A 26,143-nucleotide genomic window follows, 5' to 3' on the forward strand; every position below is an offset into this window, starting at 1 on the left:
TGACACCTAGGCAGCGAGCTTGTGGTGCAGGGTGGATTGTCGAGTTATCAACAGAGATTGAGAGATCAGGTTGGTAACTGTTATTGGCTGGTGGAAATATAATTAATTCTGTTTTAGAAATATTATGTTTCAGGTGGCGGGATGACATCCAAGATGAAATCGCAGAAAGACATTCAGTGACATGGACCAATACAGATGGTGATAAATCTGGGGAGGATAGGTAGATTTGAGTATCATCCGCATAGAGATGGTACTGAAATCCAAAAGCAGATTAGTTTGCCAAGAGAAGAGGTATAGATTGAGAATAGCAGATGACCTAAGACAGAGCCTTGCAGTACTCCAACTGATAGAGGTAGCGATGAGGAGGCAGAATCAGAAAAACGAACTGTAAAAGAGCGATCAGATAGGTAGGAAGAGGACCAAGAAAGAGCTTTGTCCTACAGACCTAGGGATTGTAGTGTTTGTTTGAGAGGAGAGTTGTCAACAGTGTCAAAAGCAGCAGAGAGTTAGGAGTGAGTAATGACCTTTAGCCTTGGCAGTGACCAAATCATTTACTACCTTAGTCAGTGCTGTCTCTGTGGAGTGTTGGGAACAAAAGCCAGACTGAAGTTGGTCCAATAAGTTGTGTGAGTTAAGAAAGTGTGTGAGGCGGGTGTGGACAAGAGGCATGGGAGCTGGAAGATAGGATGGTAATTTGAAAGAGTGTTCGGGTCAGAATTTAGTTTTTTCAGAATGGCAGTAATCATTGCATATTTGAACAGTGATGGAAAGATGCCAGTAGAGACAGAGAGATTACAGATGTTAGTTATGGTTGGGATGAGCACTGGAGACAGAGCTTTACTGATTTGTGAGGGTATAGGATCTAGAGGAGAGGTAATAGAGTAGGAGGATGAGTAGAGTGTAGTGTGGGGTCAAACGAAGAGAATGTGCCAGAGGGTTCAGGTAGGGAATTGAGCAGGTCATTAGCTGAGGAAGAGCATACCATTTCATTTTGGATCTTATCAATCTTGTCCTTGAAATAGGAAGCAAAATATTGTGAACAGATAGTAGCAGGTGGCTTGGGTGAGGGATGGGAAAGAAGCAGTTTAAATGTATTAAAAAGTTACTTGGGGTTAGAGGCTTGAGCAGAGTTTAGAAATTGGAAATATGTTTGTTTGGCAGTGTCCAGAGCAGTACGATAAGAGTTGTAGATAGTCTTATATGTGAGGAAGTTACTTGGAGTACGAGACTTTCGCCATTGACATTCTACTTTATGTGAGAGTTTTTGTAGATGCCTTGTTGAGTTAGAATGCCACGGTTGACGTCTAAGTCTAAGTTGTGTGTGATGGGTAGCTGAAGCAACTTCATCAAGGGCTTTTTCTAGAATCTGGTTTAGGTGTAATGCAGCAGTCTTAGGAGAAGTGAATGTAGAAATTGTCGATAGTCTTTGTTGTAGAGAGGTAGATAGTGCACATGCACAGACGCATAACACCAGAGCCCCGTCGCTGGACGAGGACTTCGCTGGACTTCACAGGACCTCGCTGGAAGGGTAAGTATTGTTAATTACCAGTAAATTTTTGGTTTGTATTCTAGTGCTACTAAATTAAAAATGTCATTGGTGTTTATTATCATTGATAAATGGGGGCCATTATTTGTGCTGCAGCTGTTGCAGTGTTCTGCATGCAGTTGCTGAATGCAAACATTTTATGAGCCATATTTAGCAGCTCCTACATGGACCTCTAATTTTTACAAAGTAGAAAGTATATTGTATGTGTAAATCCATGTATGTGTGGAAACTTGGCTAATCAAAATATTTAAGCTTTATGCAGAGAAGTTTCATACATTCAATATAATAGATGATAAATATATAAATATTAGGCCATCTTAATAACAAAAAAAAGTATTGGCAACCCCCCTATTTTTTAAATAGGGACATACCTGTAAAACATGAGCCAAAAAAGGGCTGTGGCCTCATGGACTGCCATCATGGTATGGTCAACAAACAAGTGCTGCGATCACTTCTGATGGTATTCGATGTTACCAATGGTTGCATACACTTCCTGGACATGACGTGCATAAGTGGGCATCTTAAGACAGGCTGGTGAGCGTCTGCATACACAGAGCGATCGCACGCTAAGACATAGTGGGCGTGCTATTGCCTTGCTGTGCGGTCGCGGATCTGCATACTTTCTCTGTGTGCTAACGCATATAGCGAGCGGGGCTGAATTGAGCCCATAGTGCCACTAACTACTGTAGCATACACCATTCTGCCACCCAGGGTACTGTAATGCCCAGCAATAAATTTTTTGCTCCAATTATTGTTATTGTACCTGTTCATCTCTGTGTCTCTATGATACCTTGTTGTTCTACCTGGTTAAAGAAACATGAAGTCTGGTTAAACTGTACCACGTGTGGACTAACCTACACCAGCAGCTCTGCTATGCAATTCATATAACATCCTGTATACCCAGGGCCCAGTGTACATATATTTACATCATACAATCTTTCAAGTTACAGCCCCTAGTGTCCTTCCCTGGTCACTCTGCCAATAGATTACGTGCCCAGGCGTACTCTGCTATACTCTGCTAATATATATGACAATTAGCTTATCTAAGGCATTAGGTGGTATAGTATTTGTGGCTGCTTTACTTCAATACAAGCAACATTGTCTTCATCAACTTGTTCAACACAAGCATTATCATAGTCAGCCTAACTATCCTTTCCATAGTCACCTCCTGAAGCTCTAGCATAGGATGGCTTTAGGTCAGCTCTGCATCCTACCTCCCACTTAATCACCTTTTCACAGATGTACTGTACAACAGTTTCAAATTTGTGAAGACAATGGGAATGGTGCCCAGATGGAGTCCTCATGGGAGGTGACACTGAGATACAGCCATTTGTTGTCTTGATGATGACTCACAGTGGGGCATCTTTAAAGTATGGTATGGTCCTCCTTAATTAGGACTCCTTGCTGGGTAAGTAGTCCTAATTGAGGAGGACCACACCAGACCGGATAGATGCCCCACTGTAAGTCCTCATCAAGACAACAAGTGGCTGTTTCTCAGTGTCACCTCCCATAAGGACTCCATCTGATCACCATACTCAAAATAGAGTCCAGGACCCACCAGGAAAGAGTCAACAAGTGGTAAGACTGCACACAACAGAAAGTCAGGGTGTTGCTGTCTGATAGAACACCCTCTGACATTTGAAGTTGCCAGTGCTATATACTTATTCCACAACTGCATGTGTATTGTGCACTAAATTTGAAATTGGTGCTAACAGCACCAACCAAGGGCATACACAAACGTCCAATTGCAGAACTTAGTGCAGAGACTTAGGGGTCTATGTACTAAGCCTTGGAGAAAGATAAAGTGGATGGAGATAAAGTACCAACCAATGAGCTGCTGCCATTTTTCAAACACAGCCTGTAAAGTGGCAGTTAGGAGCTGATTGGTTGGTACTTTATCTCCATCCACTTTGTCTCTCTCCAAGGCTTAATACACAGACCCCTTTATCTTCACCTACCCACATCAATGCACACAGACATCACCTTTTTATAAAGCTCCATTAGTCAATTGTTCATGTGATTTATATTGTGACATCTGTACTTTAACAAGTTTTTTTGTATAATGCTGTGACACTTTTTCATGTGTATTGCTGTGATATAATGAACAGTAAAGTCTTATACACTGATCTCCATCTATTGACGCCTATAACATACTCCACAGCACATAAGGGTTTAAGCACTTTATACCTTATTCTGTCAAAATATTGGTTGGGCCGACCTATTTGTTTAGCAGCTCCACCCGGCACATTAGACCCCACCTCTCAGTGCGCATTTGTTTTACACAAGCTGAGATAAAACCAGAAGAGTGCCTGAGCAGCACAGAAGCCTTCTCTAGAACCAGAAGAGGGAGTAGGTTCAGTTAATATGCATGATGATGGACAGTTATGGTGCCAGTGGTAGATGACTTTATTAAGATTTTTACAATGACTAGTTCATGCTTGAAGTCTCCAGCTGGCACTGTCCCTCATAAAGTGATAGCATAGCACACCACCAATAGCTGCACAGGCATGCAGGCAAGAGACTGCTTCATTATTAGTAACCGATAATGCTTTTGATTTATAATAGTCACACACGTTCCCTACCAACAGCTAGATTGTAAGCTCATTTGGACAGGACATTTACATTCTATTTACTGTAATTCGGTGAAAATTGATTATGGTGATCACTTCAATGTACGGCACTAAATACATTAAGCATATTATAATTATTAATAATTATAATAATAATATAAATAATAAAAACAAAAAGCATCCACTTTTCTAAATCAGCATAACTAGTCATTCTTGGATCTTTGAACGACTGAGAAATAGGATAAGAAGGTACAATCCGCTCTACAGTGTCAGGCTCAGTTGGATCTTCTTAAGCCTCAGTGCTTATCTTCTGATCCTATAATACTCGTTTAGCACTGGGCATTCTAAAACAAGCATTCATGGAACCAGAACCTGTAAAACGTGTATATGGAGAAGGGCCGTAGACTGCACATCCTGAATATAAATAATGGGAGGTGCTACCTGTTGAAACTAACGTTGCAGACACAAAAGGAAAAAGTACAAGTGCCCATCTCCAACATTACTAATTACATACTGTATATAATACATTTTTGCAATAAAATTTAGCAATAGAGGTTTTAGCATGGCCAATGGTTATGGGCCTATGCACCATGTCAAGATAACCTCTTAGGGTAGGTCCCTAACATACAGGGGTTAAAGTCCAGAGCGCAGGACTCCCCCAAACCAGCCCAGCTGAGCCATCACAGGGCATCACACTAGTGAGAAAGGTGAAGTGTAAAAGTGTGTTAGATAGATAGGAGCAGCTACTGCATATTATAAGTGAGGTGAAAAATAGATGTATGAAAATGTTACATATATAATAAATAAACAATTAAGGTGCTAAAAGTACAAAAAAAAGGAAAAATGTGTTATATTGTGATGCACTGAAGCAGCCCAACCAAAGCAATCCAGGGGACCCACACCCCAAAAATCACCCCATGGCTGCACCATATAAATTGTAGAAGCCAGAAGATTGGCTGAGACAAAATCTGTTAAAATCAAAATCTGCACACCGCCATTTTGCGACTGGCAACAGGACGCCATTTTGCGAATGGCCGCCCAACGCCATTTTTAGCAAATCTCACAATATCAGTACATATGGCGATGCTGTTATTAGCATCGTGCGATTACATTGCTACCGAATATTGTTTAAAGTCCCACCATACCCCATACGCACATTAAATTATACATATAATATACAAGACACACAGTTGCGCTGTTTAGCAAAGCACTCTACACATAAAAACACAACACGCATAGTAGCGACTGTACGATACCCCGTACACGATGCTGTTATGATTATGAGCATCGTGCATCTGCCACTGCCCCAGGTTAAAAGTCCTCATTATACTAATACGTACATTTATTACTACATATAATATGAACAACCCTGCAAAACACGTGTCACGGTGCACTCCACAAACACGTAGAAGACACACAACGCTAACTAGCGTCTTTTCTTAATATCCTTACACTTACACAAACTTACATAGAAAGGTTCCCTAGCATTAAGGTTAATATTCAAGGTTATATTCATTATTAATTATGTTATGAAATGACTGTATTTGAGATCTAAGGTTTAGTACATGATAAACAGACCGTGTTTGGTGCCATTCTGAACCACAGTTTATTTGCAGATTTCCAGTTCCATCAGCAAGGAGATCGCAAAACACGTCTGCGAATTATGGATCATAGAGAGATAGGCATGATGCTCATAATAGCATCACACTGGAGATGGATACACAGAGAACTATGGCTGGAGATAGATATGAGGATTCACTGAAGAATGTCACTGGAGATCAATGCGCATTAGTGGGGATAAATATGCAGTGTGTCCCTGAAGAATGTCACTGGAGGTAATGCACAGAGTATCACCGTGGAAAATGTCATTAGAGGCTATTGCACAGAGAGTACAGAGGGGTCACAAATGGTTAGTACACGGGTTAGTACTGAAGTATCACTGATGATCAGTACACAGGTTTGTACTGAGAGTATAACACTAGAGATCCAGAAGCAGGATAGCACTGGAGTATAATACAGGAGATCCAGATGCAGGATAGTACTGGATTATGACACAGGAGATCCAGATGCAGGATAGCACTGGAGTGTAACACAGGAGATCCAGATACAGGATAACACTGGAGTATAACACAGGAGAACCAGATGCAGGATAGCACTGGAATATAACACAGGATAACCAGATGCAGGATAGCACTGGAATATAACACAGGAGATCCAGATGCAGGATAGCAATGGAGTATAACAGTAGAAGTTAACACACATATAGTACTGTAGTTAACACTGGAGATCAGCATGCAGACTAGTACTGGAGAAATCACTGGAGATTATCACTGGAGGTTATTCAGCGTGGCGCCTGGAACGGTGCTTAGCAGCAAGCAGCTTCTAGGTGTAGACAAGTGCTTGCTAATCAGGGTAAGCCAGCACTGCGGTAAGTAACAGCTCATCCCAGGCTGAATCATGACAGGCCCTTCTCCATATGTTTAGTCTGCTCATATGCACATCTGAAGGCATGAGACTCCTTCAACCTAAACTAGCACCCTTCCCCGCCAGTCCCCCATTGGTATTAAGTAGGAATCTTGTCATGTTTGACTGCATCTTTGAACAAGCCACAATTTAGCTAGGGATCCTATAAATTTATATAGTGCAGCCATGGGGTGATTTTTGGGGCGTGGGTCCCCTGGATTGCTTTGGTTGGCCAGTTTCAGGGCATCGCAATATCACACATTTTTCCTTTTTTGCATTTTATTGTTTATTTATTATAAATGTAACATTTTCATACATATATTTTTCACCTCACTTTTAACATATGCAGTAGCTGCTCCTGTCTGTTTAACACTCTTTTACACTTTACCTTTCTCACTAGTGTGATGCCCTGGGGTGGCTCAGCTGGGCTGGTTTGGGGGAGTCCCATGCCCTGCACTTTAACCCTAGTATGTTAGGGACCTACCCTAAGAGGTTGCTTTGACGTAGTGGGTAGGCCCATAACCTTGGCCATGATTATGCTAAAACCTCTATTTATTGCAAAATGTTATTGCAAAAATGTATTATATGTGTAATTAGTAATGTTTGAATTGTGCACTTGTAATTTTTCCTTTTGTGCCAGTAAATAGTGTGCAATGTCTGAGCCATTTCTTCAGGGCCCTGAGGAGAGCGTTGCGGCCGGTGCCTCTGCGCAGGGCGGTATCTTCCAAGTTCACTGGCCGCAAACTGCCTGGCTCCGGAGGTCTACATAAAGAGACGGTGACCTGCACTGCTGCTGCTCGCAGGGCAACTCCGATAAAGATCCCCACCCTCCACCCACCCCCTCACGGTAATGGTATGCGCTCATGGGGAGGGGGAGAGGCAGCAGTGCAGCACAGGGCACACTGCCACCCTGATACGGCTCTGCTGTTCTTGCAATGGTGAATGGGATGTTGTGTTGACTATTTAATTCTAATTGATTAAATTCTTCACAATGATTTTACAGACCTTTATGTGTTCTCTTAATGCTTGAAAGAGCTGTTGTGTCAGCAGGACATTGAGTGTTTGTTGGATGGCCGAGATGTTCATGTTACATGACCCTACTGATACTTGTCCTGAGATGCTCCTGTTCAATAGCAACAGAGAAGTGTACTGTAATGTCACAGCAACATGAATCAAATCACAACTGAATATATTTGTGTATTAGCAGACACCAAATGCACAATAAAACAGCGAAAGCAAGTACTACAGAATGGTGTTACCGTGACAATAGGCCACTGAATATTGTTAAATAAAAGCTTTTTTGGCTCTTTTATTACTTTTGTTTGTTCAGAATTTTTGACATTAATTTTAAATTGCATTGTGTCCTTGCTGGCTTTATCTGTGCTCCGCTGAGCACTCTCTCTACAGTATGTGTTCTGTTCTCCCATGCCGCTTGCTGCTGTACGGCGTCTGACTCTCAATACTGATTTGAGAAATTCCGCACGTTTGCAATGAATTGAATTGAAATCAACAATAACCGTCTTCAACAATGACACGTCGTTCTGCCACTGAGCATTCACAATATCAGAAGATTTTAGACTTGGCATTCACTAATACAGTAGTTCAGCTTTTTTTGGGCTCTCTAATTACTTTTATGGAGTTTCATAAATTTACTGTAGTGTTTTCTTAAAGAATGTTTTGTTGCTGTGTTAACTACTGTATGCTTTATTATTCAACTTAACATTATTGGCTGCTTAAAAAGACCAAGATGGGAATGTAATAGTTGCTAAATTTGTGTTGGCTTATAAATTGTCACAATTAGCTGTGATTTTGCTGCAAGTGTGACCTGTCAGCTGTCAGCAATTGATTGTGTTTAAAATAATCCCACACATCGCTGGCTGATTAGCCTATTCCAATATTTTTGTGGCAGTATTATTATTATTATTATTAATAATAATAATTAGTATTAATAATAAAGTGTCACCCCACCACCACCCATGGTTTCACCAGAACTAGTGAATGCCTAGACAGGAAGACAGGGTATAAAATAAAGTAAACAAGAAACGGTCAAAGGTTGTTTAGTGGACAAGGTCGCCCAATGGGGTCCAGGACTGAAGCCCCGGTAAGGGTTCTGCATATATTAAGGTTCCCCCGAATGTATGAAGAAAGAACTGCAGCAGATATCTCCGTTATCTGATGCTGTCCCTCAATTTCCAACAGCAGCCACGGCCCCCATAGGTTTCTTTATGGGCTGCAAAGCTGTCAGATTTACCAGTTTCCCGGCATGCCAAGCATTCCGGAATTTGGCCCCGGGCAGCTTGTTCTGAAATGACGTTAGCTTATGTGGTCTTGGGCTACAGTACATTCTGCAAAAAATTACCGGAAAAGGGTTTATCGATTCCTACTTATCGATTCCTTATCGCACAAGAAATAATTGCTTTCAGACTTTGATTGTGGTTCCAAAGCACAAAAAGTTATTATTCAACATAAAAACAGATAGTTACATGCTGTGATCTAAATACAATTAGCGCAAATAAATTATACAGACCCAAGGTACAGTCGTTACATATGCATGTGCTCTGGATCCAGATCCCAGCATCAAAGAAGAAACCACCGTCAACAGCAAAGCAAAAAGACTGAGATCCAGTTTCAGAGAGCTCATATATATACCCTTACAGAGATAGGCAATACAATAGAACAGGTTGGCATGATTCCATTGGTTCTTCTTCCTGGTTCTTCTGTTACAGTATAGTTCATAGGTCAGTTTGTATGGTCACAATCCAGCCTCCAACAGCTCTTTTGTGTCCATTTTCCAGCTGCATAATAAATCTAAGCTGGCTACATTACAGAGTACATTTTAATGTTTAACTCTCTATGGTCCATAGTTTGCAGACACATGTTGCGATCTCCACACCGATGATACTGGAAATCTGCAAAGACACTGTGGATCAGAACGACATCAAACATGGTCCGCTTACCATGTACTAAACCTTAGATACCAAATAACATTTATTTCACAACATTAGTAATACTGAATAAACCTTGAATATCACACTTTAATGCTAGGGAACCTTTTTATAAAAGTGTGCAGTGTGTAAGTATTAGGGTATTGAGAAAAGACGCTAGTTAGCATTGTGCGACTACGTGTTTGTGGAGAACACCATGGTACGTGTTTTGCAGGGTTGATCATTTTATATATTTTAGTGACTGTCTGTATTTATATGATGAGGACTTTTAACATCTTTCTATTGCGTGGGAATCGCACAACGCTAAATAATAGCATCACCATATGTACTTATAATGGGCGAGATTCGCTAAAATGGCGCTGGGCGGCCAGTTGCAAAATGGCGTCTCATTGCCATTCACAAAATGGCGTCGTGCAGATTTAATTTTAAACCGATTCTGTCTCAGCCAATTATCCGGCTTCGACAGGTTCCTCCAGAACCAACCCTGGCAATGTCTACGGCACATGGGTGGTCAAAGGTTAATAATACATACGATGTAAAATTTCTTATTGCTGCAAATGACGATGATAAGAAATTATAATGATCGGATCTAAAAACAGATAACACAGGTCTGCGATGAAAAAGCTTTTTTAACGAATTTATGTGATACTTATAGATTTTTGGCTTCTGAACATGAAAATGACTCCCGATTTTGCATATCACATGTTTTTCTGCAAAATGTATATTTATGAATAAGTAATTTTTTTCAGATTATTTAAAGTAATAAATGTATTCTGCCTACATTTATTATAAAACATTGTCTTAAATTAATTCAATCGGTAGTGTAGAACGTTGCAATTCAGTTCTCGTCATAAAACTTCCCCCGGCCCAGTGCCAGATTAATGTCCACATGGTCCTGGAGCTGAAATTTACAAAGGGCCTAAACCCCATACTGTCTAAAGGAACATTGCACACACACACACAACAACTACAAGGTGAGCTGACGAAGGTGGAACCAAATACAACATATGCAACAGTTTTGCCCTGTGCCGACTCATTTTAACCCCTGCCTACCAACACATACACACACAGTACATATACAATACACACCACTAATACAGTACAAGTGATTTCAAAATGTTTAGGCAAAGTCAAGGATCCAAACTACAATTAAATTGTCAGGGAAATGCCTAATACTTACAGAAACCTTGGCTGCAATATGAGTTTAAAGGTACATTTTTTGAATTCCCATATTGAGCATTTCCCAAATAATCTAGGAGACTACAGTGAAGTACAGAGTGAACGGTTCCACCAAGACGTTAAAGATGTAGAAAGAAGATACCAGGGTCGTTGGGACATCAACATGATGGCTGACTACTGCTGGATGATACACAGAGACACAAAAAAGCTTATAAGCTTTTGTAATTAAGACAAAAACAGTGATATCATCTACACTTCTTCGTATTTCACAATAAATATGTCAAAAGCAATTAAACTTCTTTTTTTCTTAAAAATATATGTAAGACCCTTAGAGATAAATGTGGTGTGGTATTTTTTTAATATACTATTTCTTGATGTACACAAGAATATAATTAAGAATATAAAAGCTTTCAATACCTTAAATTTTGCAGACCTGTGTATATGGAAATATGCTCCTGTGTCACTCACTTGGCCCAAGTTTTTTTTACTGTATACCATGTGAATGAGCCTTTTCTTACCTATATGATTTTTCTGCAATGGGGAAACGCTAAATAAATTGATCCTCCCTGGACAGGCAGGGGGGAATTCAATTGCTTGTGCCAGCAGCTGTCAGTGATTTGTGCCAGACAGAGCAATTCAATAGTTGCTCCATTCCGATGAGATAGCTGCTGGCACCTTCATTTGGTCTAGGTGCCCTTACTGCTGTTTGGGCGCCCTAACCAGGACTTAGTTAAGCTGTTTACGTGGTTAAACTCGTTCTAATAGGGTGCAACAAGCTCAATAATTAATGGGCACCCAAAAACAATTGAATTGCTACATTGGGCGCCAATCAATTACTATGGCTAAATAAAGAATTGTATTGCCCATGCAGTGTCTTGAGTCGGTATTCGTTATTCATGGTCCGAAAGCCGCCTGTTTGTATAGGAAAAAAGCCAATGTCATCATCATCATGCAACAGTGCAACAAAAGATCAACCAGATAATACATAAGAGTATATTAATAATTTATTTACTAAAATAATTTAAAAACAGATGACTACAGTGGGTAGCACTCGCGGATCGCTGGCGCTCTCTCCTGACAGTGGAGCAACAATGCCAACTGCCACCCTGCCTGCCTCACACAGCTATATATAGTACCATATCAGTTGCCAATACCAGTTGCACTTACATTAAACCCCTCATTGCTGACATTAGCACAAATGCCAACGGGGGGGGGGGTTACATAGAATTTGACAGCAGATAGGAACCACTTGGCCCATCTACTGTAGTCTGCCCTGTTCTTAACCTTTTGGTAACCTCATAAAAAAAAAAAATATATATATACATATAGTTTAAAAAAAATTTATTATTAAGTTATTAATCTTTATATGCTCAATGCATGTGCTTCATTTCACAATATTAGTATGCTAGTATATGTATAATCCAAAAGTCACAGTTTTCACAGGAATGTCTCAGTTTAGACGGGACATAACTGGTCAAATTATGGACCTGTTGATAGCAAAGTCAGTACTTTAAATGTCCTGGGATATGGGGTGCAGCCTATCAGATAAGGCAGTGGTTCCCAACCTCGGCCCTCAAGGCACTCTAATACCTCTTTAACACCAAAAACCCGGGTCTGACCTGGGTTTTCAGACATGGGTCCAACCCAGGTCAGACAACGTTTACACAGCACCATCGATCTGGGTTATTCTCAGGACAGCCACGTTCACACTGAACCTGGATCTGCCATGCTAAACTTGTGAGGTCATAATAATTTAATTTATCTCTTACTAGCCACTAGGGCAACTAACACTTGGCTGCTTATGCGGGCGTTAATGTCACTAATATAGCAATGTTTATCCATGTCCTGTATTGTATTGTATTGTATTGTAAGTCAATGGTTACTTTTTTGTCTATGTACTTTGTAAGGCGCTGCGGAACACTTGTGGCGCCATATAAATAAATGATAATAATAATAATAATAATCCACAACCACCAATCAGCTCATTTTAGGCATGACCCAGGTCAGATAACCCGGATTGCGCCGTTTACACTGCACCATTACCCAGGTCCATCCTGGGTCCTACCCTGGTAGCTACCTGGGTTGGATTGCTGGGTCACTTGACCCAGGTTATTTTTCAGGGACCCTTTTACATTTTTCAGGGACCCTTAAAACCTGGACTGTTAGTGTGCCTTGAGGACCGTGGTTGGGAAGCCCTGAGATAAGATATGTAGCTATGATAAAATAGTGCATGGTTATACAGATCACAATTGGGCTGAATAAACCAGAGGTACTCTAGGTGTATCCCAGGTTTTCATTTGAAAATTTTGGGAGTGACTATGTGCCCCTTGATTTACAGATAACATACAAAACAGAGATACATAGAGGGCTATTTACACAGCTGCAAAGCGCATGGTGCAAGAAAACATAAACAAATCAGACACTTGCTTTCATTAATTTACCTTGTTCTTGGTCGTCAAAGCTGATTGGTTGTTATGGTTTAGTACATGTTTACTCCTATTAAAGTCAGTAATTCCCATTATTCCGTTGTCCACCAAAATACCTAGCCATAGATTGACGTTTATTACATTTTGTTAGGTACTGTTACTTGATTCTTTCATCATCTTCTTCTTTTTAGCATTATTATTGCTATTATTATTATTATTATTACTATTATTAATAACCTTAATTTATTTAGAGCTATCATATTACACTGTGCATTGCAGAAAATGTTTAATCATTTACATGAGCTTTATTTTAAATCCAGGATCTGCTGTACTGTCTGTAGCATGTTAATAATCTCCAGCAAGCACGTTACCAGCATTAATCCATGTTTCTATTGCTCCTGGTGTAAACCCTTGAAATAATGTCCAGCTAATAGATTGTGTAAAAGCTCAGAGTAAACACAAAATGTATCCATAATGCCATTTACATTCCTCACCACAGGTCCCGTGAACCTGTGAGAAATCAATGAATTAGCTACAAATTATCACACAAGTGCTTGATCATTCCAGAATGGGTGCAGAGTGGAAACCATAAATATAATCTCCCACGTCTCAGCAATCCTGCTCCTCATTCCTGTGCGCTTGTCTGATTGAATATTTAGTTGGTTTAGAGTAGACCCACATGGGCGATATTAGATTTCATTCTAATATGATAAAAGGTATTGATCAATCCAGCACCCTATTTCACATTACTGTGCATTAAGGACAAGACACCACCATGTTTTTTACATTCCTTTTTTAATGAAGTCATTACCTTAGCATATTAAGGAGAAAACAAAGGACACTTCAGGAGGATGACAGCAGGATTCAGGGAAAAAGAACAATACAGACAGACAACATAATAACAGAATCACATTTATGTGATGCACGTTTGGAAAATATAATACTAGAGAATATTCCAAAGGATAATCTTGTCCCTTTAGGATTTTGTTTGTACCATCACTACCTCATGAGAAGCAGTCAAAACTTCTTTGTTCCTGGGTACCATTGTATCCAGCATTATCTGCATGTAGACAGTAGCTTCGTTCCAGAGAGGTGGATTGTCAGTTCCAGGTACACACTGGTGCTTGGGGTGAGGGGACCATGGAGCCATACACACTGGACTTGGATGGGGGTACATGTAGATATATACACACTGAGGTGTGAGGGGTACATCGAGACATACACACTGAGGTCTGAGGAAGGACATTGAGACATATACAAAGGGCACCTTGAGACTGGTGACTGGCACATGTACAGTGTGAAGAAAATGGAGCTGGGCAGGGGCAGAGGTGCTCAGACAGGAACTGGGTACAGAGGTGAGGAGGAGCACAGGTCAGGTGGAATCACAGTGTCTTCCTCATTGTATATAGAGCCTAGCTAGCTGTGGGCCCTTAATAAAGGAGCTAAAGGTAATTGGCACAACATATCACTGTGCTGGCACCTGTCCCAACTTCCCGCCATGTCCCTGTCAGGAAGCAGCAATATCAGCCTGCTTCAGCGGATGATCCACCCACTCCATGAACCAGCCCATAGCGGTCCTGCTGGCAGGTGTTATATAAAACATAAAAAAACATGGGTGCAGGTCCATTGCGATCATTATTGTGTGGCTACCTTATGTGGCCATTCCACTGGAACGGGTCCCAAGTCGTCCCTGTTTGCCCATATGCAGAGTTATATGCTACCTCTCTGCATGCTAGGCTTTAATGATTGGCATCATCATCGGTGCACACTTCCAAGTCTGCATAGCCCACGGTTCCGTCAACACACTCTCACTGGAGTTTGCCTGCATGAGAACAAACCATTACAGCACAGTTGGGCCTCTTCAGCCATAAATTGAGATCCAATAGTAATGAATACGCTGATGTCTAGACCATGCGCAGTGTGATAACACACAAGACATGCTCTGCAATCAGGAGTAGGTTCCCCTCAGTATCAGCCCCAGAATGTTATACTATGTGACTGAAGAATATATTTATTTGTGTTTTTATTCAGCTCTGCAAAAGATGTGCAGGGCATGGTTTACAAAATACATAGATATGATGAGCTCTAAACAGTTATCTCTAAATCCAGGTAACAATAATAACAGACGCTCTCTTTCTCTGACCCCCCACACTAACATAATAACACAACACATACTCGTATTTGGTGGTTAAAGGTTATTGATTTATTTAAATGACAAATCAAAGAATAAAGGCTGGCTTGGATAGCACTGCTGACCACCAGCACGGCACATGAGCTGGATTGTGAGAGAAAACCCATTTGTTACTGGGCCAGACTGAACAGTCATCACGGATAGACCCAGAGCTTTTCTCAAGAGCAGGACCACTGGCCTTACTTACAAAGGGGAGGTGCCTCACATTTCTACAATTATAGATGATGCAAATGGAAGCATGTTGCTATGTGTGTACTATTTTGTGCTATACACAGTTAGTAATAGCAAACACCAACAAAATGTACTGTAGACACACCAGCCAGATAGACTTAACTTAGGTTTATTGCAGTGCACAGATTTTGTGCAGCTGAACTCGGTTACACATACAAGTAGTGGAGTTGGAGTGGAGAATACAGCGGACCATCCGGCCATGTATGCAGACGGTATTGCAGGTTTTTAGCAGCTTGTGTAATACTGTGGTGCTCATACACAGTGCCAAGATAGCTCCGCACATGCGCAGACTACTTAACGGTGGCCATCTTGGTAAAGGACAGATGCTTCATGTAATGGAGTATCATGAAGGTAGTGCAGTAGTTCTCTCCCTATACCAACAAGGCAATGCTTTCCCATTCAGCAACAAAGCCTGAAAAAGTTTGAAAAGCGCAACCGAAAGCAAACACACATGTCAACAAGCAACCATAACAAGTGAGGGAGGACAGGGGACTCCAACTCAAAAGAGCTAGATTCATCCCCTTTCCATGACATGAAAATCATAGAATTCCAAACAAACCTTATCCTGAGAGACTGGCTTGCACACAGTGGCGTATTTATAATTTGTCCACAGCGTACACCCTGTTCCTGTTAGAATACTTACCTCTCTGGAGTCCTGCATCAGTGGTGCACAAATCATTGGGAAAATGTCAGCTGCCATTTTCCTGGAAATTTGCGTATTCACAGTACTGTAATCACCAGGAACATGGCAGATGCAGCATGTTCCCTGAGACATGTGCATGCCAAACTATGCTTATAACTATGCAGTAGAGATAGGAGGGGCCCACATGGAGGTCACACATGGGCCCCCTCCTCTCTAAATCCACCCTCCTCTCTAAATCCATGGAGGTCACACATGGGCCCCCTCCTCTCTAAATCCCCCCTCCTCTCTAAATCCACATACCACAAATCTGTCAGTCAACCTGTATCCTCTCTCCCAAGCCCATGCACTTATATAACTTTGAGATTAATTAAAAACACATTTTGTGTATATTTATGGTGTAACAATGCTGTCTGTACTTTACATTTTTCATCAGAAAGCTTAATATAAGACCTTACCTGGTCCAACTAGGCCAATATGCTGTGCAGTCTGCTAGAGGTGCCAAACAAGTAATTTTCTAGAAAACAATACAGCCTGCAATGTATTTGTGTTAGAACTTCTACTGATCCTATCACTTTTCACTTTTTTTTTCTTTTTTTGTGCTTTCTGATAAACTCACCTCCAGTTATTATATATTTCACATTTCGGAACTCTAACATACAACAACAATAGAGTTATGTACCTGACAATGTTCCATTGTCAATTTATTTATGTTTTGTAAATAAAGTGGCATTGATGTGAATATATTTAGCAAAAGGATGCAAAGTTCTAATTATTTAAAATGGAAGGATCGCCCAAATGTATGCACAGAGTAAAGCCTTGGATTTGCATTGTCTGGAGAATTTAGTAACTGTCTAATAAGCTACTTTTCTGTCCAATGAATTAAAACCCTCTAATGAAGAATGGAAAGTTCATGGTTGATGGTTTTTATGTTTTTAAATAGTTGTACATCTAAAACATTCATTATAACTCTAAAGTTATCAATTATCTACAGTAAATGTGCAGCTGAAAATCTTCCACGCACTACAAAACTACAAAACTAATCTTGTTTAAAAGATGCCCATCACACTTTAATTGTGAAGGCCAATTAGTCCCCTTTAGAATTAGCTGGCATAACATCTCAGTATGTATGGACCAAAAGAGGATGGTAAATTTGGTGAGGAGCTGGCTCCCCCTGATCACATATGCAGCCTTCACCTAACTAATGGTAATCAATCCGGCAGCTTGGCCACAGCAATAAACAGCCGAGTCATTCAGATGTAGATACATGCCTGTACATGTATGACCAAATATGAGTTCACTCTTTGCGATGTCCATTTACTTAAAATAAGCCTCCTACAGTATCCCTCAAATGATAAATGATTCAAAAACATTGTTATTAATTTTTACTTCTGGATAAAAAACATCTCTCCAATTGAACTAATCAGTTTTTTTTCCTGCAGATTTAAGGGACATGTGTTTCGTACAATACAGTGACAGAGTAACACATCACCAGCCATTACTACAGTGTGTCAGCTTCTGTTTTAAGAGCCTATTTATCATAATCTGACCCTATATATTTTTTTCGCTGGAGAAAGGGGAATTTTAAGTTTAAGTTTATCACTTAGAAAACCCTGATTTCTCATAAGTTTATATAGTTTATGGCAGATTCCACTGTCCTCATACATATCTACTATATGTGTATGATGAAATCACCTAAATTATACCCCTTATTCACTGACCTGATAATCCCGAGATTTTGGTCAGTGGCAATGGCTCCAGTCACCCAGAAAGCCAACCCTGCTAGCGAGCAGGGTTTTTCCTGGGAAGGACCCGTCACCCGGCTCACTGTAAACGGGTAACCCGGGTCATCTGACCAGGGACCCGTTTGCAGCAAGGGGAGAGCTGCATTTCGACGCAAGGAGATGATGTCATCACCAAACCTGGAATAGCGCCGCGGTGTAAAACGGGTGTTTTCTGGGTCTGACCTGATTTGGAACCGTGGGCCTGATTCAGAGCTGAACGCTCTGACCAGAGCGCTCGCTCTGAATCAGGGCCCTCCTACCTTTTTTTGGTGCGTCCTCATGGACGCTCGCATAGCTGTGGGTGACCACCCACAGCTATAGCGGGTGTCCATGATGATGGACCATCGCGACCATCGGGCTTGCGATGGAGACCCTGCGGTAGGGTCTCGCTGCCGCAAGCCCTGAAGTGATTTTGGCTCCCACTGACATCACTAGATTTTCACTCCCACTGACATCACTAGTGATGTCAGTGGGGCCGGCTTGAGACGGTAGGCGTTCCCATGGGAACGCCTCCGTCTGGCAGGCACGCCCACCAAAGGGGGCGTGCTGTCAATCAACATCGACAGTACGCCCCCTTTGGTGCGAGACCCGGAGCGATGGAGAGCCCGTCGCTCGCCGAGTTTCGCGCATGCGCACGACGGAGCTCCCTCCGTCGTGCGCATGCGCAGTGGGGGAATATCGACAGGCTTGCGAGTGTACTGCCACTCACGAGCGGGTCTGAATGACCCCCCGTGTTCCAAATCCCAGGTCAGACCCAGAACATTAGTGTACAAGGGGTATTATCAAACTCTGAAAGGTGATGCTTACTTCATTAGCCACCGATTCCCATTGGGAAAGCTCCTGCAGTACTGAACTCTAAAGCTGCATACACACACAACGATTTAGTAAATGAACGATTTCGGTAAACGATTTTCGTTAATTTTTTCAAGGGATTTTTTTGAGCTACAAACGATTTTTGCATATTCCTGAAAATCGTTGAGTTGGTCAGTCTGACTGAACTACAAACTACAAACGTGAACGCGCATGAACGATAATCGTTCATCGTTTTAACTCAGAAAGTGAACAATTTTTTAAACGATTGAATGATAAACGATATTGTTATCGATAATCGTTCAAAAAATCATTGTGTGTGCATGCACCTTAACATCTGAGAATGTACAAGCAGGAAGAAAAGTCTTCCACTGCTGTGTCATAAATAGCTCCGAAACATCACAGCTAAATAATGCAAATTAAATGGTTAGTTATCTGGGAAAAATAATGATAAATAATACATATTAGTAAATAAAGAATGGAGAAAAATAAGAGAACGCAGCCTGCTAACATTTAAAACTTACTGAAATCTCTAGTATACAAGTAGATATTTTAGAAACATGAGACAGTTCATGACAATAATTTGCAAACTCTTTAATAGACACAATGGCATTAACTAATTCATTAATTCATGCATTAATTTCTTAATCTTAAAGTTACCGCTAATCTTCTGAAAGGTGCTTTATATAAAGGAATTCAAACATATTTTTTATACAGCGTGAATGCTGAACCATTCAGGTATTGTATTCTGTGAGATTGTACATTACCCATATGACGTTCAGGCTGTTATACAGAAGATGACTTATTGGAAGGAATGGTAGGGGGTAGGGGACTTATAGCGGTAACACTTTTAAATGAGATGCTGAAATGACAGAGCACATATTAGCCCTCTTGATAAAACCTCATTATAAATTCAGCAATACGTTTAATTAATAAACACTGCTTTTCCTGAGGGTTTAAAATACATAAACAGCAATCTGTCTCTTTTTTGAATCGACTTTACTGAACCACCAAATCCATTACTGTGAATCTCATTAAAGGGTTTTAAAGACTATTGTTTGCATATCAATTTTAGCACACTAATACCACTTACATCGGCTAGTCATTCAGCGAGCCCAGTGTTTTGAACCTGCTATTTATTTAGGATCTATTAAAAAAGCTAGTGACTCATTTACGATCAGAAGAGATAGAAAATTATCTGTAATCTGCACTCTTTTGTCTATCCAACTATTGCTGAACTAAAATGCTCATTCTCTATCTCACCAGGTACAGTGTTGAAAAAAATAATATTGCTTAGGCTCCTTATTTAGGGTTAGGTATGAAATCCTGGCTGTCGGGATGCTCCAGGTCAGAATACCGACAGCGGCATCCCAACAGCCAGAATTCCAACACCCATAGGAAGTAATGGTATGTATTTTTCTAACCCCTACCCTAACCCTAACCCACCCTCCCCAGTGCCTAACCCTAGCCTCCCCCCTAGCGCCTAAACCTAACCTCTCCCACCCCGCACCCTAAACCTAACACTCCCTCCCCAGTGCATAACCTTAACCCTCCGCTTAATGCCTAACCCTAACCCCGCTACCAAACCCTAACACCCAAATACTCACCTTTGGGATGCTGGCGATTGGGAAACTGGTGCCAGGATCCCGACCTGTCAGGATTTCGGCGCCAGTATTCAGACCGTCGGCATCCCGCACATGAAATGTTCATGCAGCACCATCCATAATATTTACTCCATGAGAATATACTATATTTACCCTGACATCAATGTCACTAGAAAAAGAACCACAGAGCAGAAATGACTGTGGTTAATATGGGCTGTATGTGACTCCATTGGGACTTCTTTTTGCTAACCACTTGCTCATCTAATCCATAAATTTATCTAGCGGTTCAATATCCCAGTATTTCTAGTGTAAAGCTGGAGAGTGATAAAAAATTATGTGAAAACGTTGGCATTTAATGACAGTTGGTCTGAACTCTGACCCCTCCCGTCAGTGTCGCTGATGTTATTTCCAGAGAGTTACGGCATAACACACATCTACAGTCTCCAAACAGTTCTGTTATTTCCTGTACTTACTCATCACATACAGTACACCTCATGATGAAAACAAAGACACTCCTGGTAATCAAATAATTAAAACTTCACAACATTAGCCATAACCAAAAATGTATAAAAGTATAGAAGAAAGGACCAGCCACATACAGACAAAAAAAATTCTATTGAGATGAAAAAGTGAGGATGCCCAAAAAAGTACAATAGTAAAGATGAAAGAAACAAGGTCATGCTAAAGATAAACCCCCACCACCACCACCCTCCAGCTGGCATAACTCAGCTCTGCATGGATAGAAGAGTGAAGGAGGGGATCAGGGATGAGCTTTTATCACTTTTATGGACCACAAAGTAACTGATTCCTCGTGATTGTCCCTACATTCATCCCTTCCAAACTCTTTTCCCTCATCCTGATAATAACAGCAACCTTTCCATTAAAAGTGGTTAATTGTGGTCTTGGCTTGGTCCAGGGCTTTGCTTCTCTCTGTTTTGGAGTTGGCAACACTCTATCAGAAGACAGTAGCTGATCAGTCAGCATAGACTTCCATGACCCCACAATATTACTATTAATAACTATTTTCATTTTTAAATATGCTTGGTGTGACTAATATATATATATATATACTTTGCCATTGCTGACTCTACAGGGTATACACAGGTCACTTTTACAGTGCAGATCCCCTCATTTTCTTCATATGAGGATAATCATTGAATGTCATTCCTGCTACATGACAAAGCAATTCAGTTTACTGCCATGTTCTGGGACAGAAAGTTAGTCAGCGGCACTCATCCACTCTCCTGCCCTTCCCTTTACTCGCCTCCAGTTGGTAAAAGAAGCTCTGCCCCCAAATGGAGAGAGAAGGTGATTAAGATCAATGGAGGTGGACTAATCTTAGCAGTACTTAACCCCATAATCTATACTAATATAATAAGAACATGGAGTCTGTCTGTCTGTCTGGCTGTCTATTTCAAGTTAGCGTGAAAACTACTGAATCGATTTTCATAAAAACTGCATCATTTTGTAGTGGAAACCTGCACTTTGTTTCATCTCGATCCGACAAGGTAAGGCTGAGCAATAACAAAAATAGGATTTTGATACTAACCAGTAAAATCCCTTTCTCCGATTCCATAGGGGACACTGGAGAAAAAGACACTGGAGAACAAGACGGGTGGATGAGTGGAGCTGGCACTTTAAATCTTTAAGTGTGAGTGATTCCTCCCCCTCTATCCCCCAGAAGCCCCATTTAGAGAATTGGAGCCCGATGAGACGGAACAGAAGCAAAAGACATAACTGAGGAGAAGGAATCAAACAACAAGAATGGCAAAAGCTGAAAAAAAACATACCAAACGTCAGAATGTATGCAACATGTATAAAAAAAATAGAACAGTGGGCCTGATTCAGACCCGCTCGCAAGCGCTGAGCGCTCGCAAGCGGGTTGATGGTGCCCAAGTGCGCATGCGCACAACGGAGGCACCTCCATCGTGCGCATGCGTGATACCTGAATAACGATGGCCAAGCCATCGTTAAGGGTCTCACACCAAAGGGGGCGTGCTGTCGATGGTGATTGACAGCACGCCCCCTTTGGTGGGTGTGCTGGGGGCGTGGCTGCCCAGACGGAGGCGTTCCCACGGGAATGCCTACCGTCTGGGTCCGGCCCCACTGACATCACTAGTGATGTCAGTGGGAGTGCTTTTGGCTCTGATAGAGCCAAAAGCACCCCTGGGCTTGCGGCAGCGAGACCCTACCGCAGGCTCTCGTCGCGAGCCCTCATCATTTTGGCCGCTCGCTATAGCTGTGGGTGGTCACCCACAGCTATGCGAGTGGCCAGGAGGCCATTCCAAAAAGGAGCAGGGATGGCCCTGATTCAGAGCGAGCGCTCTGTCAGAGCGTCCGGCTCTGAATCAGGGCCAGTGTTCCCTGTGGAATTGGAGAAAGGAATTTAACTGGTAAGTACCAAAGTACTATTTTCTCCTTCATCCACCAGGGGACACTGGAGAACAAGACACTGGGGACGTCCCAAAGTTTTCCTCCCCCGGGTGGGAGAGCTGTGAGTAACCTGCAAATCTCTGTGACCAAAAGGAGATTCCGAAATTCAAAATGCGAATCGTGGACCCCGGGCCCGCACGGAAGAACAAAGTTGTTGAGGTGCTACGCGGGCAGCCCAAGAAGACCCCACTACACAATGGAAATGCTCAGGTAGGAAAACCTGCAAAGCTGGGCACTAGCAACCTAGGCCTGAAGGGTTACTAAATGGATCCATGTGGCTAACAACTGCATAGAAGCAAGCCAAGCACGATTAGCAGCATCGTAAAGGGCCGACAAGGAATCTGACTTCCGCCATGCTGCAATACGGCCACCTAAATAGAAGAAAATGCACAAAACCACCATGAGGGAAGGCTGAGGGCCATGAAACAGCAGAACCACAATGGTTGGTGGATATGGAAGACCGATACCGCCTAAGTAGGAAGAGGGTTTTGAACAGAGTTTCATACGAGAGCTCTCTACTTCAGAACCCACCTGTCCGAAGCCAAGGCCCAGAGGAGGACTGTCACGACACCGTGCCCAGCCTACACTCTGATATGACAATCTGATGTAGCTGGGTGGTGGTGGTGACGTGGGTTTTACCTAAGCTGCCACCACGAAGAGTATTAAAATAGCACTCTTACATTCACCAGACACTTAAATCTCACTTAAACTCACAGTTATTACACAAATATAGCATGGGCCTCTCCAGGCACGTGAATTCATTAGAGCACAGAGATAATGCTGATAAAGTTTTAGGATTTATTGAGAAATATCTCCAGGGTTAAATTACAAAGGCCAGGTGTCACTTGACCCTTTTGTCATGATTAGCTTAAGCAATCCAGTATTGACACACTGGGCCTGATTCAGAGCCGCTCGCAAGCGGCCGCTCGTTTGCTCCGAGCGATGTTTGCCTAACTGCGCATGCGTACGGATCGTTATACGCATGCGCGAACCAGTCAGTGCGCTCGAAATTCATGTGCTCGCAAAATAGCGAATGCCTGATAATTTGAGTGACAGAAAGAGGCATATGTGGGTGGTAACAGGGGAAGGTGCTTGAAAACGGGGAGTTGAGATCCGAATGCAGGCGTGCTTAAAGGTCAAAACGGGCGTTTTATGGGTGTGCATAATTAAAACAGCAGCGTCATTGACCACGTCACTGGGTTATTTTATAGCCAGAACTGCTCGCAAAATTGTGGTAGCAAAAACCAACCACAAGAATAGCGAGCAGTTCATACGCTGGTCGATGTACTCGATTAATCTAATAAATAGCGGACATGACGTAGGATGCGAGCAACCAGGGGGCGTATTTTTCCAAAAAACGACCGCAAGTTTTGTTCGCTCGTTCAGACCTAGAAGCGTGAACAGACCGCAAAGAGCGAACGGTTCATTTTAATAGCCACCCCAATTTTCTGGATGAGCGAGTGCTAATTGCGTCCGGCTCTGAATCAGGCCCACTGTACCCATTCCTCGCAAACAGCCATTCCTGAAACATAGAATAATAATAACACACACACTTTACCCAGAGCACATGAAAATACGTAAAGTCATGACATGGGGCTTTGATGAATTGCCATAACCCATGGTGATGGTCACACCTCCCTCCTTAAAATGGCGCAGGGAGATCGCGATCATCCATCACCTACCTACCTGTGCCACGGCTTCTACCTTGTCGCCTTGTTGGGAGAGTCCATCTGCATTCCTGTGCTCTGCCCCTTTTTTGTGTTGGATGGTAAATGTGTATTGCCGCAGAGTGAGGCTCCATCTCAGCAATTTGACGTTACTCCCGGAAACCTTATTCAACCAACTGAGCAGGGGCGGATTGGGCTGCCGGGAAATCGGGAGAGTTCCCGCTGGGCCGGACCCCTGCTGCTTGCCTCCGGGCTGCCCCTCATTGTTGTGGGGCCGGCTGCTTTGATCGGAGCTCAGCTCCGATCATGCAGCATTGGCTGTTTGGAGGAGCCCTGTCTCTCTGTTAGCCGGCGTTGCAATAAAGCTTATTCTGTATATTGAAACAGCGCGCGTGACGTCATGACGTCACCCGCGCCGCACTGCTGAGACACAGACACTGCCGGAGAGGAGCCGTGGACAGAATAGAAGGGAGCAGGAGCATCAGCAAGACACTGATTACGGTGAGGCTGCAGAGGCTGCTGCGTGGTGTGCTGCTTGGCTGAAGTGTTTGTGCTCGTGAGGGGACTTTCAAAGGCTCAGACACGCCCTCTTACTCAGGTTGTGAGCGGGGCTGGAGGGACAGGTTACAGAATCACCTACAGTACAGTATATACAGTATAGTGATTTCAGCTGCCAACTTCCTCCTTACACCAAAGCTGAATTCAGGACTGTGCCCTGCTCCTGTCACCTCTGTCCTGGCCCTGTTAACCCTGTCCACTCTGTCCTGGCCCTATCCCTTTCACCTCTGTCCTTGTCCTGTCATCTCTTTCATGGTCCTGTCAATGCTGTCCTGGACCTGTCACCTCTGTCTTGCACCTCTGTCCTGGCCCTATCACCTCTATCCTGCCCTGTCCCTTCTGACCTGGTCCTGTCATTGCTGTCCTGTCCCGCCCTGCTTTGTCACCTCTTTCCTGCCCTATCCCCACTGTCCTGTCCCTGTCACCTCTCTCCTGATCCTGTCATCTCTGTCCTTTTCCCAATGTCTGGACCACCAAAACTGGACCACCATACATATTGGACAGAAATATTTATAGGTGTTTACGCAGCCTTAGGATAAATCGCACAAATATCAGAAAAGTTAAAAGCTGGCATATCAAGGTCAGACAAGCCTGGTAGTAGAAAGAGTGTCAAGAGGATATCAGAAGCATGTTTGAAAATGGAGCCACAGCGCTTTCTACTCACAGGCTTGGTTGCCCCGGATATGCCAGTAATATAGCTGCATTAGCATAAAGTCACAGACACAAATGCAGCAAAAGATGCAAGGAAGGCCACGGCTGCCTCTGACTCAGAATCAGGTCCTAAGAGGAGGGAGTATCCCAAAGTTCCTCCACAGACCCCGCCCCCCTCCACAGGCCCACCCCCATTAGGGCTGGTTCCAGAAATTTCCCTGGCTGGTTTTCAATCCCAATCCACCCCTGCAGCTGAGTGTGTTATGATCAGTGATTACGTGTAGTCTCTCCCATAGAGATACGGCTGCAGCTTTTGCAATGCCCACACAATAGCTAAGCATTCTTTTTCAATCGTGGCATATGCCACCTCACGGGGGAGCAGTTTCCTACTCAGGTAGAGGACTGGGTGCTCATTTCCCTGCCTATCTACTTGACTCCCAGACCG

This window comes from Taudactylus pleione, unplaced genomic scaffold, assembly GCF_031769625.1.
Source record: "Taudactylus pleione unplaced genomic scaffold, aTauple2 ptg000142l, whole genome shotgun sequence".
In the NCBI taxonomy this organism is placed as follows: Eukaryota; Metazoa; Chordata; class Amphibia; order Anura; family Myobatrachidae; genus Taudactylus; species Taudactylus pleione.